A 15,932-nucleotide genomic window follows, 5' to 3' on the forward strand; every position below is an offset into this window, starting at 1 on the left:
TGAAAATAAAATAAAATATTGTTTAAACTTATATTCTATTTCTACACTACGACATAGCCAGTGTGGAGAGACAGTGCTTTAAATGCCAGGATAAAAGAAGGTATCATTGTTATAATAAAAATTATACCGAATAATTCAGTCGTGATATTCCGCTGATCTTCTTTTACTACATTAACCCTCGCAAGTAGCAGAGATCGCGATTACGGGGATCAGAGGGACTCAATTATTCTGGTCAAATAAAAATGGGTTATTTTTATAATAAAAAAAATGACGCATACGTATACTTAAAATATTTGGGCAATTGATACTAGATATTTGCACTGTGCGTATTCCTGTGTGACCTGTGTGTTTCTTAATTTAACATTGGCTAGAGGTAAAGGGGAGGGTTGAGATATCACAAAACACGTTTAACCCAACCGCATGTTTGCGCCTGTCCTAAGTTATGAGCTTCTGGCCTTTTGTTAGTCTTGCATGTTTTTTTTTAATTTAGGTCATTTATATGTTTTTTTAGTTTGGTGTGTCTTTCATTTTCATTGAACTAGTACTCTTTTTTTAGGGGGCCAGCTGAAGCCCGCCTCCGGGTGCGGGCTTTTCTCGCTGTGTTGAAGAATTGTTGTTTGCCTTCGGCTACCTTCTGCACTTTGGTTGGGTTGTTGTTTCTTTGGTACATTCCCCATTTCCATTCTCGGTTTTATGAACGTTCTATAACGAGGAGTTTTGTGAATAATACTGCTCGCAGTTCTATAACGGTACATTTTCAATATTTAAAATACTTCATGATATAGTCAGAGTTTCTATCTCTTCAATTTTTAAACAGTAGTTGAACAAATATCAATTAGTGTCAAAGTTAAAAAAATAATTGTTTGTCATATGTTCTTGAAAAAGTCAATTTATTCGTTCATCTAATGTGCTGTCACATACGTCATTAATGAACCGTAACGATTGTAGGTATCAACAAACATCCAATCCTGTCGGGGATACGGCTATAATGTCCAAACAATAATACGATGATGAATTAATAAAATGTAGATTGTTTTTCGTAACTCCCTAACTATATAATTAGATATATTGACAATTGAAATTAATATAGACACGCAGGTTCATTTTTTTTTAATTTGCAAACCATTGCACGGTTCAGCAAAATATTTATTTAAGAAAATTCGATTCTTCTTAAAATAAAGTCAAAACTTTACCCCTTCCGTTAACATTCGAAACAATCGCGCTAACAATAAACTCATCATAGATGCTAGGATTAAATTTTGTATTTACGCCAGACGCGCGTTTGTCTACAAAAGACTCATCAGTGACGTTCGAATCCAAAAAAAAATTTTTTTTTTTTTTAAAAAGGCCAAATAAAGTACGAAGTTGAAGAGCTTAGAGGATCAAAATTCCAAAAAGTTTTGCCAAATACAGCTAAGGTAATCTATTCCTGGGTAGAAAAAACCTTAGTAGTTCAACAAAAGACCATATGACGATCAAAACAATTCTTCAATCAAACTGAATTCGATTAACCTACTATGCTCAAGTTATCAAATTATAATATTCATTCAATATTAAAAAAAAAGTGAAAATCATGTTTGAAAATTAAAAAAAATACATCCTGTTTGATATCTCTGCAATCGAGTAATGAGGCGAAATTTTAATTAGAAATACAATCCGATATAATACATTATTCAAAAATTCCAAATAAATAACTTTTTGTACTAAACTCGAAGTAAGTGCTTTGGTATTTAAAACTGCAAAATTTCTTTTAACGATCAAATGTTACACAAACAATTTGAATTCTAGTGAAGTTTGGTTTCAATATCCAATAAATACGGATATTTACTAAAACACAAAATCTGTTAAAAGCCCAAAACTAGTTTTTATATATGTCATTATCTTTAGGTACAATTTGTGTAGTTTAGAAGACAAAAATTGATAACAGACAAACGTCATGACCACTATCTACTAGTGACGCACTTTTTAAAAGTGGTGATGACATGTGTCTGTTATCCATATAACGTATTAGCTGAGCGAAAGTCAATAATTCACTGTTTCGTATTTATTTTATATTTTGATTTTTTTTTAATATTGATCGTCAATTTATATATAACGGTAGTATTTGGATTTTTTTTTAAATATTGACCCACCGTTAATACATGCATATAAATAGTAACATAGCGTCCAATTCAAAAAACTGAAAAATCGAGTTAATATTTGTCTTTAATAGTGATACATACTTTTTTTTATAAATCCTTACGAATCATATTAATATCTGCAAATAAAATCTCCAATTTTTTATTATCATCAAAGGACAAAAAAATCACTATTACAATTTTTACTTTATCAAATAATCTTTTTTTCCAAAATCGTCATTTAATGGAAACGATACAATAAAACGGCAATTATCACAGACTCGCTCCTCTAAAAGTATTTTTTTAAATCTTTTTTTTCTTTTCTTCTTAATGATGCCACTTCACATCGAAATTTGACAAGAGAACTTTTGTGCAAATGGCTTGTAATTGCACAATAGGTTTCAGTTTCAAAACTGTTTTAAAAGGAATTATATGTTCAAAGTTTGTTGCCATCTTTTCCAGACTGTAAATTGCATCATTGATCAACATATTTATTAAAAAATTAAGACATAATAATATTAACAACCGAGGCACTGCCACTATCAATATATTCTGTAATGTTATTCATAAATATAATACATTGCACTCAAAATATGTTTTCCTTACGAAAAAGTCCAATTTTTTGACACATTTGTGATTTCTACTTCAATTATCTGGGGTCGTGTCAATGAAAGTATCCTAGGATATGTCCTAAGATATGTCTTAGGACATTATTTAGGATGGTCTTATGACGTGTCTGAGATATGTCTTAGGATATAAAACAAAGCTATCTTAGGACAGTCCTAACTATGATGGTCCTAAGATCATCCTAGCACATGTATGCAATTGAAAAAAAAATATGTAGGGAATTCAATGACATATATTTTTATTCTTTTTCACTATATGTGTAAAGGAAGGCAGAAAGACACTTTTATGGAAAACAATTTGTTCAAAATAAAAGTTTAAACGTAATACTTATAGAACGTTATTATACACGACAAAAAATATAAATGAATTTCACACGACAACAAAGCTAAATAGTCACACAACTTTGTTTATAAATGAGATATTCGATTCGTGTTAGAATTTATGTTAGTATGTAAATTGTTTTGTCTTTGGGTCCACTCGATTTCATTGCAAATGTATTGAATAAGGATTAAGTAAAAGGAAGTCATTTTCCCCCACATTTAAATTAACGTAGCACCGTTTGGTTAGGTGCAAAACATGTTACTCATGATGATAGTATTTTTTAAACAAAAAGGACAGCCCCATTTATTCCATATAAATGTATGAGCGTAACGATATGACTTCGTCAAACATAGTTTTTGGAGATTCTCTCTTGATGTCCATTTCATATATATAGAGAGTTGTGTACAGAAAAGCATTTCACCAAATGACTTGTTCGCAATATCTCAATGTAAGTTCTAGCACACCCACACAAATGTCTTGTGATATGCTTATTATTCCCAAAACGTAAACTTAATACTATGAACGCTTTTATTTTTATATCTGGAAGCATTTTAAATAACGCTCTTTTTTATATCTGAAAGTATTTTAAAATATTAAATTTGTCTACAAATTGAAAATAATGTAACACAATTGAATCTTTAAGCAATATTGAAAAAAAATGTGTAATTATTTTATTTTTTATAACATTATACTAGTTTATTATTGTATTAGTATTTTTATTAATGAATTTATGCCATATTTGTTGTTTTTATTTCGTTTTAGGACATCGTAACTTTTAGGACTATCCTAAGACACCTATTTATATATCCTAACTTTAGGACCAAATTTAGGACATATCTTATTTTAGGACACATTCGTTAATCTGACTTAGGACTAAGACGTGCCCTAAGACCATCCTAAGACATGTCCTAAGACCATCCTAAGACATGTCCTAGTCCTAGGACAGCTTCGTTGACACGGCCCCTGGGGTGTATATCTTTAAAATTTAATCCATTTCTTTGTCGATAAGAAAAAAAACCTTCAGAAATGATACATGATTTTTCTTATGTTAACCAGACTAAAAGGATCCCATGGGAAATAAGCGTGTAAGCGTTCATGGGTCATTCTTGAGTTAATTAAGTCATTAGATGTACCTAAAGTCACAATCATTACTCTATTTTACGGTTGTATTTATCTAAGATTCTAAATCTTATATGCATTAATAATTTGAATATTTTGCCTTTACCTGAATAAAATTATCTTTTTTATTTAGTATCATTAAGTCGAACGACTTAAGTTAAAAGATAAATCAATTCATATATAATTCAAAATTAAAATCTTCTTGTATATAAATAAAAATGCTCGTTAGGAGTCCAAACCGAATTACATTAACATAATTTCTATAGGTGTCAAATTTATTATATTCATTTGTTACATTTGTTTTGAAAAAAATCGTGTTTGAAAGTTTAAAATATATACACTGTTTAATATATCTGCAATGAATTAATGTAGCGGAAATTTTAATAAGAAATAATAATCAGATGTAATATATATTTTTTTCCAATTTTTAACAATTGTTCCAAATAAATATATAACTTTTCAACAGTAGCCATCTCTTCGCAAGTGTTTTGGTATAGTGAAAATTTGGGTGTTTGGTTTTAAGGTAGGAAGTAATTTTTCACTTAATATATTATCATGAACAATAAATTAATACATTAATAACAAAAATATAAATATTAAAGTTATTTCGAGTAATACGTATAAATGAAAATGATAATATCATGACAGTTCAAGAGCAAAATAGTTTATATCATGAGCCGTCGATATTACACGTGCTTACATTAATTTATATGATATTGTTCAATTGACAATTGTATACGGATGCAGATTTTGTTACATGGACGTAACAAAGTCGTTTGAATGAATCTAAGACGGAATTACTAAAAAAAAAAGAATATCAGACTATCCAGTCAATTCACAAAATGTTAATTATGAGTTTACTAATAACAATTACAAATTTCTAAGTTTTAATAACATAGTTTTAATAACATAGTTTTAATAGTTTTAATAGTTTTAATAACATAGTTTTAATAAGCATATAAATCATTTTTTGATAACTTGGATATCGAGTATAATGAAAAGGAATATGTTTATTTCACATTTACATACGACTTTCAAAAAGATAATATAACTCAGTAAATACCATAACGACATGTGTGACGTATTCTTTTTTTCTTTTGGAATGTTTCTCCATCTTCCCGTTCCTATAGTACGGTGACCAAGTAAGAAAAAGTCGCTTATTTAAGGAGTTTAGTCGTCATTCGGACTATATGGCTTTAAATCACAGTATCGGTAGTTCAAACGTTACACTTAACATTTTGACTTGTCGTCAAAAATCGTACGGTGCAATTTTTGTTAAATGGGCTTCGAAGTTCGTTCCCTTACTTTAAAGAAAAAATAACTTTCAAAAGGTTTTAGGGCTACATTCTAAAAGAACATTCGTGATATGCTTTTTGTTATTATATACATTGTTGTAACACCTTATTTTAACAATTTCAAACAAAGTTTAGCAAAATTAATCCGTTATTGAAGAGTTTTTTTTTTGTTAAAATTGAACACTACGAATAATTTGCATTTAATAGAGTACGTTTCAATTCATTTTTCTTCATTTATTTTTACGCAAAATGTAAAATAATCAACATTTATATGATATTTCAAACCTTTATAAAACAACAATTTCAAAATCATTTATCTCAGAAGTATTATTTCGACTTGTGCATTGAAACAAAATATACACTACAAAATGAAGATACAGGTTTTCCTCTTGAAATTCGACAAAAATATTGAACCGGACCGATACATTTTTTTAAATTTATAAATGCTATTTCGTATCACAACGATTTTTCATTGCTAAAATTTGTTCAATACGATCTTTTTTGTTTGTTCATGGTACCATTTCGTGTTCGTTATCGTGTTTTTTTATGTATTTTTAAAAGATTTCTTATTTTCGTATGTTTATTTGATATGGATTTTTTTCTTTTTATATATTTCAAAAAATAACAACCAAGTCTGAATTTGGACATGTAGTTATCTGGAAAATGTTTGAATTAGGAAGTCCTTTGCGATTAGGTCCTAGTGGTTAAAAAAGGCAACACATGTGTTTTAATTTGAAAAATGTATCGTGTGCAAGAGAAGAAGTACTGAATCACTTCATTTACTGTAAAGAGTTAACGTTGCCTCTTAAGTTCTGTTGAAAGACTTAATGATGGAATCTGCCAGCAATGTGTTGAAGAGTATGAGTCGTTTGTTGAGGTGGTATGACATTGCTTAAATGTATTGATGATTAAAAAAAAAAAAAGGAAAAATAATTGGCGACCTTGCAGCGACTATTAAAAAAAATATTATCCAATGCTTTTCTCTAGCGCACACAGTAGCAGCCATTTTTTTTACCGCTACGACATGAAAAACTAAAAAAAGTTGTCTGCTGGAAAGGAAAGCCACACAAAGACTACAGCTTCCACCAAAGTGTATCAGCTTATTGAAGGAAGAATGATTCCTGACTGGAAGAAGTTTCTTTCTGTTAAAGAAAACCAACAGGCTCTCCCTAGTTTCTTTTGTTGTTTTTCTTCTCCAAAACTATGACATATCCCCTATGATTCCACCTTACAGTGAACTTTACTTAGCCGGAACGTTTGTAAATCCAAAATTGTCGAAGTCATTTCAAACAATAAAGTTAATGGCTGTCGTAACTTGGTTAGCAATCAACAAGGGCCAATACTCGTATGATAATTAATGCCTTATACTTTGACATGAAGTTAACAGAAATGAGAAAGAGCGACAGAATAATTATACGGACCTCTGATACGGGTTTGATTGTTCTGTGTGTTCACTACTACAAACAGATGACACATACAGGCGAGTTGTAGGTGCAGATGGGGAACATTAGCAGTGTAAAGAATAGTTGAAGATTTTTACCCGTCACCAACTTTGTGCTTGCTTTCCCCAAAAAATTTATAAACTGCCTCCTGCTGTACATACTCTTACCGGATGCGACACAACTTCGTCTCTGTGAGAAAATAGTCTACAAGATTTTGAAGGACACGCATGACTATTATAGTTACAGAGCTTTGGGAGTACTGACGAAGATGAAGCCCTTGTTTGTGCAAGAATATAGTTTCGAAAATGTATGATCTGAAGAATCTCTATAAATCATGATGTGAATAAAATGCGTGTCAAGCTTGCCACCAGTGAAGATGTAGGTTTATAGTCAGATTACCTCTCTGTGAATCGGCAATTTTGACCGCATCGCACATTGCTAAAAACCCTGTTCCGTCACCCTTAAAATACGGTTGGCGAAAATTAACTTATTCATTACACCCCGTTCATTTTGAAGGGCACATGTCAGCAGAATTCTTGCAGGATCTTGTGTGTTCATGTAAGGGAAAGTTTCCATGTAAAAAGTGTTTGTTCATAACAAAACCTTACATGTACAGAGCTTTGCTCCTGTCAAGGGTCAGAATTATGTAGAAATTTGAAAAATCAAGGCCTACGAATATTTAAAAAATTACCGTAGATATGTATTCATCCTCGTGTAACCGTGTTCAAGTGTATTTTTTTTCATTTTTGGAACAAACTTTTTAAGCTTGAATTAAGTTTAGTGTCGATGGCTTCTTAGAATTCCTTGATGTATATATAGTATGTACAGTAAAAAATATATTTTTGAAAACGACATCAGATTGAGAAATGTCCGAAAGTCTAAAAATGAATACGGGACTCCTTGTCGAGTGAAATTCAATCTCGGTTATACGAAATATGAATAACAGTTGACACATACAACACAAAATTTAGGATATATACAAGAAACTTCTCCCCATAAGTTTGTTAAGCTCCTGATTCATGTGATTATGCTTCAGTAAGCTTAATATATAGATACACTTTTGTCTAAAATATATATCCCAAAAGTACGAGGCAAGTCAACCATTTCGCATGCAACTGAATTTCAACACTTGCGCAGAGAGCTCACAACAGTGAACTGCCTTAATACATTAGAAAAATGTCGGATTGCATTATACTCATATAATCAAGTTATGGTTGATAAATATTTTAATTATAAATTGCCACTTTATTTTCACAATTCAGTGAAATATATAATGCAAGAGACGAAATGCATTATGCAAAGCAACTTCACTAAAACAAAAGTGTCACAAAATTGTTCACGATTAATTGATAAGATTAGAATGTTCAGTGACAAATATTTCATCGATATTAAGAACGAGATTTTTTTTTCCAATTTTTATTAGTTTTCTGTTCTTTTTTCTTCTTCCAAATTTCTGTTTTTCTTTTTATGTTTTATCGCTGAACTTTTTTCTTTCTCTTTTCATTTACCGATTTTATTGCACCATTATGTTTTTGTCCTTTAATCTTCATTCTGTAAGCCCCATCCACATCATCATAAATTTTAACGATGTCCATATATAAGATTTAAAAAAAATCTGAATTAAAATATGATTCGCCGGAACGGTCAGGCGTAACGTATTATATAAATCATATAAAAATTTATAAATAGCGTAAACGAATTCACTATGACATATTTAAAGTACATTTTTCTATAGTTCATTGTAACGCTCTTAAGAGATAACGTATCTCTGATTCAAATATGAATTAACTAGAAATAAAACCTCATTTATCTTATCAAATATCTGGTTATTGAAAAAAAGAAATCAATAAAAAAAACTACATGACTAAAGTTTTGTATTATTTCAATTTAGGTACAGTATACAGATTTTATTAACTGATGTTGGTAAGATTTTGAATGGAGTAGTAAAAGCGATAAAATTATCAAATTTTTAAATCATATCCCCATATGAATTTTAAAGATTATTTTAAATAACATATGATTACTATGTAACAGAAAAGAAAAAGGTCCCACGCCCCCGAAGTACCAGTTTGTTCTAATTCCCGTCAGGGCAAAGTGACATCCAACATGTATCTTGAGAGAGAAAAAATATGAAGATTTATACGAACATATCAGTGAAAGTCTATCTTCCCTGGTTACAGGAACTGTAATACTATTGTACTGTTATTTATTTTCACACATGTGTGAAACAAACAAAAAATACATTATTATATAAATGTTATTTTTACTGTAGCTATGTACTACAGTCTATGAGAATAAAACCATTCATTCTATTTCTAATTATATCCTTTGAAAATTGTAATTTTTAATAATGATTTCTCAAAATAATAAATCAATGAAATCTGATACCCATGCAATCATACGAACTTTTTCAAAATCCTATATAGTCAACTCTTTATTTTGAAAATCTTTGTTTTTGTCCTTTTGATTACGTGATGTTGATCACAGATAATTGATGGTCTCTGTGGCATTTATTCAAAACATTTTTGTTTTTGTGTTGTTATGGCGGGTTGACGTATATACACCATATATCTCCTTTGTTCATATTAACATGTAACTAGAAGATCATCATTAAAAACTTTCTTCTTACTTTCACTTGGATTTCGCGGGCAGTACGGATCGATAACGGTCTCCAAATTTCGATATTATTTCAAAATTTGGAATTTTCTGTTGAAAAAAGATTGTTTCAAGAACTAATTTAGTAAGTACAAAACACTACATTGATACGTCATATCCCAAATATTTCCGACTTTGTATGGTTTCAGAGAAGTTGCAGCTCAATGAAATCGGTCTCCCTTGAGAATGTTTAAAAGTATAGATGCACACAAATTATGAAATAATTTGCTTACTTTGCTTACTTTGCTTGCTTACGAAAAAAAACAAAAGCATTTTGTTTTTTTGTATCCACGTATGTGAACTATGCGATGTTTGTTACCATTAAAAAGTTTAAACCCGCTGCAAATGTTTGCACCTGTCCTGAGTCAGGAATCTGATGTTTAGTAGTTGTCGTGTGTTGATGTGGTTCATGAAATAATTTGCTTACTTTGCTTACTTTGCTTACTTTGCTTGCTTACGAAAAAAAACAAAAGCATTTTGTTTTTTTGTATCCACGTATGTGAACTATGCGATGTTTGTTACCATTAAAAAGTTTAAACCCGCTGCAAATGTTTGCACCTGTCCTAAGTCAGGAATCTGATGTTTAGTAGTTGTCGTGTGTTGATGTGGTTCATAAGTGTTTTTCGTTTCTCGTTTTTTAATAGATTAAACCGTTGATTTTCCCGTTTGAATGGGGTTTTTTTTGGGCCCTTTAGAGCTTTCTGTTCGGCGTGAGCCTAGGCTCTGTGTTGAAGACTGTACCCTGACCTATAATGGTTTACTTTTATAAATTGCGACTTGAATGGAGAGTTGTCTCATTGACACTCAGATCACATCTTCTTATATCTATTGATGATCCTGCACAGCATGTTGGTTTTTTTTTTTATTCTGGCATGTTAAAAATTTTATTTCACAAGATTTAATTTGATCGAACAAATGAGCAAAACAATACATGTACGACGTGCTTGCATGCATGTTAAGTTTTACATAATACTAACAACAAAGGTATATGATTTCCTATAATATTGATGATTTGTCTGACCTTGAACTTAAAAATCATGACATTGAACTCATCGAACTAACTTACGCATTATGTAATCAAAAACAGTAAGGAAGATTTGTTCATATTTTATTTTATGGTGAATTTGATTTATGAAATCAGTAAATATGAGGAAAAATCAGAACATCCGTTCACTATCAAGTGTATTTTAATACATCACCATTTAAGAGCAATGCCAATTTTGATGATGTATGCTTTAGTGGTTTATAAGTAAAATTTAAAGAAAAACGCAAAAGAAAAATAAAACAAGAAAGAGGACTTGAGTCAATTTATACGTCAAAACAACAGAAAACTGCTACAACTAAAGAAAAAATGTTACTAAATGTTACTGAAAGTAAGTTCAGCACTATATATAGCATTTGAAAAATAATCTTTTTTAACATCGGAAAAGGTATTTCTTTCAAGACTTCATGAAGCAACATCGTTTACTAAGTATATAAATATATATGTTATCTTGATTAAAAAAAACCAGGATTAATAAAACATGATAGAAACGTCAGTATACGGGTTTATTTACGCTAATACATACGCTGTACGTATAAGAATTAGGGGAGTGACACGAGTGTGATCATTTCAAAAATCTCGCTTATTGTATTGTTTTCAAACTTCTCACTTGTTTTCATCTCTTTCCAAGATTTCACATGTTCATCCTCGCGTCCTACATTCCAAATCGTGCCATCCGGCTCCAGTATCTAAAAAAACATTTCAAATCAACATAATAACTACAAACTCAAGTTTTTTTTTGGAAAAGTGTTTCTCTGATATAAGGAGGTGAGGAATGATTGCTTGTTAGAGACAACTATTCACTGGAGTCCAAATAATTTGAATGTAAGAAACTATAGACCACTGTAGCATGTGTACGACCTTCATCAATAGGCAAAAACCATGGTACCGTCTAGTCCAGATATAAACGGCAAGATGTATAGCAAAACTATATACAAAGACACATATGACCGACATCAACCAACGACAACCATTGCATTACATGCTCCTGACTTGTGACAGGCACACACTGAGTGTGGCAGGGTGAAACATGTTTGTAAACACTTAACCTTCACCTTGCCATGTTGGTGGTGCATCAGTACAACATTAAGATGGTTTGACTGATCAAATTGGTACTAAGCACACAAAAAAGACTAACAAATAGACAAAGGTTAAGTCAGATGTACTAAATCACGTATTTGTTTATGAACAGATCATATTTTATAATTTTAATTCATACTATTTGTTTACTATTTAAAATAACAAAATCAGGAATAAAATACGTTACCAATGTCATCGCAACATTCCAAATATTTCGGTTAAGATCTTGATCGAACCCGTTTAAAGTATTTCAAGCATTTAAATGGAAGCTGAGAACTTTGACGTGTATCCGAATTTTAACCTTTTGTACTAAATCTACCATTAAATTTAAAAAATGCAATTAAATCTAATCAATTTAACAAACAATTGGTCATTTATCATTCCGCATCTGATGAAGTGAAATATTATAGATTTTCGTCTTCGCAAATATATCTGATTCCGGTGGGACACTTAATGAATTTCTGGACATAAATTTAATAGAGAGATGAAATATTGTCCCTTTTCGTCACATGAATGCATGTAGAAGTTATTTTTTTATTTTTCGAATTATTTTGGATATTTTCGCACATGGTTTTCAGTTAAGGTAGGTCTAATTTAATGTATCTAAATTAAAATAATAATTCGTTTCAAATATTTTATATAACACGAGGATTTTATAAATGATATGTTAAATTGTATATAGTTGATATGCAATAACTACACTTCCTCTGCATGAAGAATTTATAAAAATTTCACATTTTCACGAATGAAATCTAGCAAAATTGTTTAAAAGTTAAACCTAACAAATAAAATAAGAAAACATTACAAGATTGCGTAATACCAACTTCAGCGAAAAAAGAGAATCAGTCAAAACAAACATTTTACATGTAATTTGTATTTGCTATTATCATTATGACTTTGCACATAAATGGTTCTGCATTGCCTATGATTAAATTGAATTCTTTGACCATCAGTTTTCGAATTTAACTAAGATTTCAACTCCCTCGAGTAAAGTTGAACATACATGTATATTTTGCGATTTTATAAGAAGGGTCGCGATTATTGAGGGTCCCTACATATGAATACGACTTTTGCTTTCAAAAACATCTTTTCAGTGTTGATGCTTTCCTCGCCCTCTAGTAAAGTTGAACATACATTTATGTTTTTTTACTTTATTTAGAGGGTCGTGATCGAATATGAATTTCTCTACACTAATAAAAACGACGTTTGCTTTCAAAACCTCGGGATTGTGTGATTATTTTCATTATAAAGCAACATCACTAGGAATGTAGTAAGAAACCACGGTCTCCTGCTACCTTTCTAAAGCAACAATCACACCCCCCCCCCCCCCAAACCAGTCATCTTGTACCTTCATTGACAGCAAAGTCTAATGCTATCAAGTCTCCGTGCTCCCTCTAAAACTAAGTCAAACTATCTATTTTAAAATAAAGAGGTAAATTTCGCTGACACCCTCCAAAACTAACACTATACATAAATGTTAACATTTAAAAGTAACAACCTGTTGGCAATGGGATCGATTAAGAGTAAATCAAATTAAAAATGTCCATGATGTTCAGCTGTTTTAATTCTTTTCCTCTAATCAAAATTATAACAGATAGTCTGCTGATAATATTACTAATTGTAGTCCGTTTTCCTTTCTTGCTTATTTTGCCTCCCGTTTGGTATTTACAATATTTTCATTTTCCTATCGGAGACTTTGTAGCCCTTTAGAAAAAACAAATATAGGTAATTCATTATGAATTCTAAAATACGTATACTTTTACTTGTATATAAAACTGTGTGCCTATCCTTATTTTCAAAGTTTTAGATCCATCACTAAGTTTCTTGTAACATAATCTCTTTTTGGCATTTTTTTATTACGTAATTAATGAAAGCTTAACTCTGATGCGTTTCATACCAATGAATACGGAGCTAAAAGTTAGGTAATTTTACCTGCAATAAATGCATGTTTGTTGAAATATAATTAATTATTAATTTGTACTTAAGCGTTGCTTTTTAATGTTGTCATTTTCGATTTTTACGGTAAAACTCTTGATATTTACAATAAAATATTTGTAATTATCAATATAACATCCTTAACTACTACTCGCATTACAAATATAGAAATTGAATTTGAAGTAATTAAATCGAGATAAGATTTTTTAAAAGTTGAATCCGTACTTAATTTTTTTTTTTAATTTTTTTTCTGCGTAGTTCTACCTATTCTTTACACAAGATTTTGTTTTTATTTGTTTTGATTTTTGATACATTTTACTATGGGTAACCGTATGATTTATACTTATATCTATATAATTAAAATTTTCTTCATTGTTAAAATTTGGACAGACACAATAAGGACCTGTTTGCATCATCCTAAATAACAAAGAATTTAAACTTTGATACTAAACTAAATTAAAAAATAAATCCTTTGAATATAATGATGAATTAAGTCGAACCAGGTTATTTAAAAAATAACCTATCGTTTTCTTTTTAACGGTAAAAATGAATAATGCTTTTGTATGTGCTTACGATCTCTGACGCTTCATCGCAAACAATAAATGTTTCACGGGGTCCAAAAATTTATGTCATTAGCGTGTTAAAACGAAATATACCGTTATTATCCATTGGCCGTCACGGATGTGAATGCACTATGCTGAAACTGTAGAAGCTAAATCAGCTTTTTGGAAAATGTAACATTCCGTTTATAAATTTTAAAATTATTAAGATATTCACTCACTCAGGCAAAGTTGACCTTTGATGGAATTGGCTTTTTATATGTTCTTTTTTTGTCATATAACTCTTCAACTGTTTTGGTTCTTATACATCCTTGGATTTCAAATATTCGGTATTGAGTTTTCTCGTGGGAATAAATCCAGAAAAACGCTTCGGACGCATGGAATTTATAAAGAACTGTTTTCAGTTTTCTGCAAAATTACTTTGTTCTATTTTTTTTTATTTATATGTATATATAAGAATTTAGAAGGAACATGTTTCACTTCTATGTATGTAGGGTTTGGTATAAAAAAAAATATATTCAGGCGAAGAAAAACAATTAAACAATGTAAATATTTTAATTATGCTGAGTTCACACGTAATTCGAATTCGATTCCCATTAACTGATTCGAATTAGTTTAATTCGCATTCGAAACGTTTTACGTCCTAGCGTCAATTCTAATTCGAATTACTATGCGCGTCAAATTCGCTTTACTGTTCAAACGACGTTAACTTTTAATTCGCATTCACAAAAGCAAAGCGTATTTCTAATGAGAATTGGATAATTCGAATATGCCAATTCGAATCAATTCGAATTAAAAAAAAAGAAGAGTTTGTGAACGCGATTAACGAATTCGATTCGCATTTGATTCGAAATTCTATTCCAATTAAATGTCCGTGTGAACGAGGCATAAGATTCTTATAGATTTCAATGTATATATCTGTAGATTTTAGAATTAAGTAGGCGTTAACATTGCAGAAATCATTTCTATTATGATTTTCCATCGATTTGAACTCAGAGCACTTACATAGAGTAGTCAGTTTCTATATGAATTTATTGGAAAAAGATTTCGAAATCTTCAACACTGATTTTTAAAAGTTAATTTTTTAATCTTTTTACTCTTATTTCTTTTTGTGTTTTTTGTTTTATCCATCATTTATTGCTCTGTAAAACAGCAAACACTCATACAAAAAATTACACACACAAACAAAAAACACAAAATAAAAACGCCATGCAGACGACAGTAAAGATACATAGAAAGATTCTCAACGAACAGCCGACGCTGAAAATTTTCATGAATGTATAGACTCTACTCCCGCTGTGAACAGATATACTACATTCCCATGTTCAGTATTTCAGGTGATATTATTTTGTGGGTTGTCGTCTTTGATATCATCGCATCTCCTCATTTCAACATTGACTGCTCTCTCTAATTTCTTTGTTAGTTTCTGTAAGATATAAAATAATTGCTGCTGTCATTAACAGATAAAAAAAACTTTGCTTGCTTATAAAGGGAATCACTGAAGCGGGCCCCCTTTTAGGCAGTCAGTGGCCCCCCACTTATGAAAATTTCTAGATCCGCCAGTGTTAGTTAGTAGAAGCTGTTGATTTCGCACTTTACCCCTACCCTTTTCCTGTGCAAACGTGGTAAACCTGGTTTATTTATTAGATTAAATTGGCTTAGAAGTTGCTTTCAGTAATTCCAAAGAAACTTTTTGCTTTTTGGTATTTGCATTTTGCTGTGGTTTACGCTGATATATG

The sequence above is a fragment of the Mytilus galloprovincialis genome, chromosome 8 (genome assembly GCF_965363235.1).
Source record: "Mytilus galloprovincialis chromosome 8, xbMytGall1.hap1.1, whole genome shotgun sequence".
Classification (NCBI taxonomy): Eukaryota; Metazoa; Mollusca; class Bivalvia; order Mytilida; family Mytilidae; genus Mytilus; species Mytilus galloprovincialis.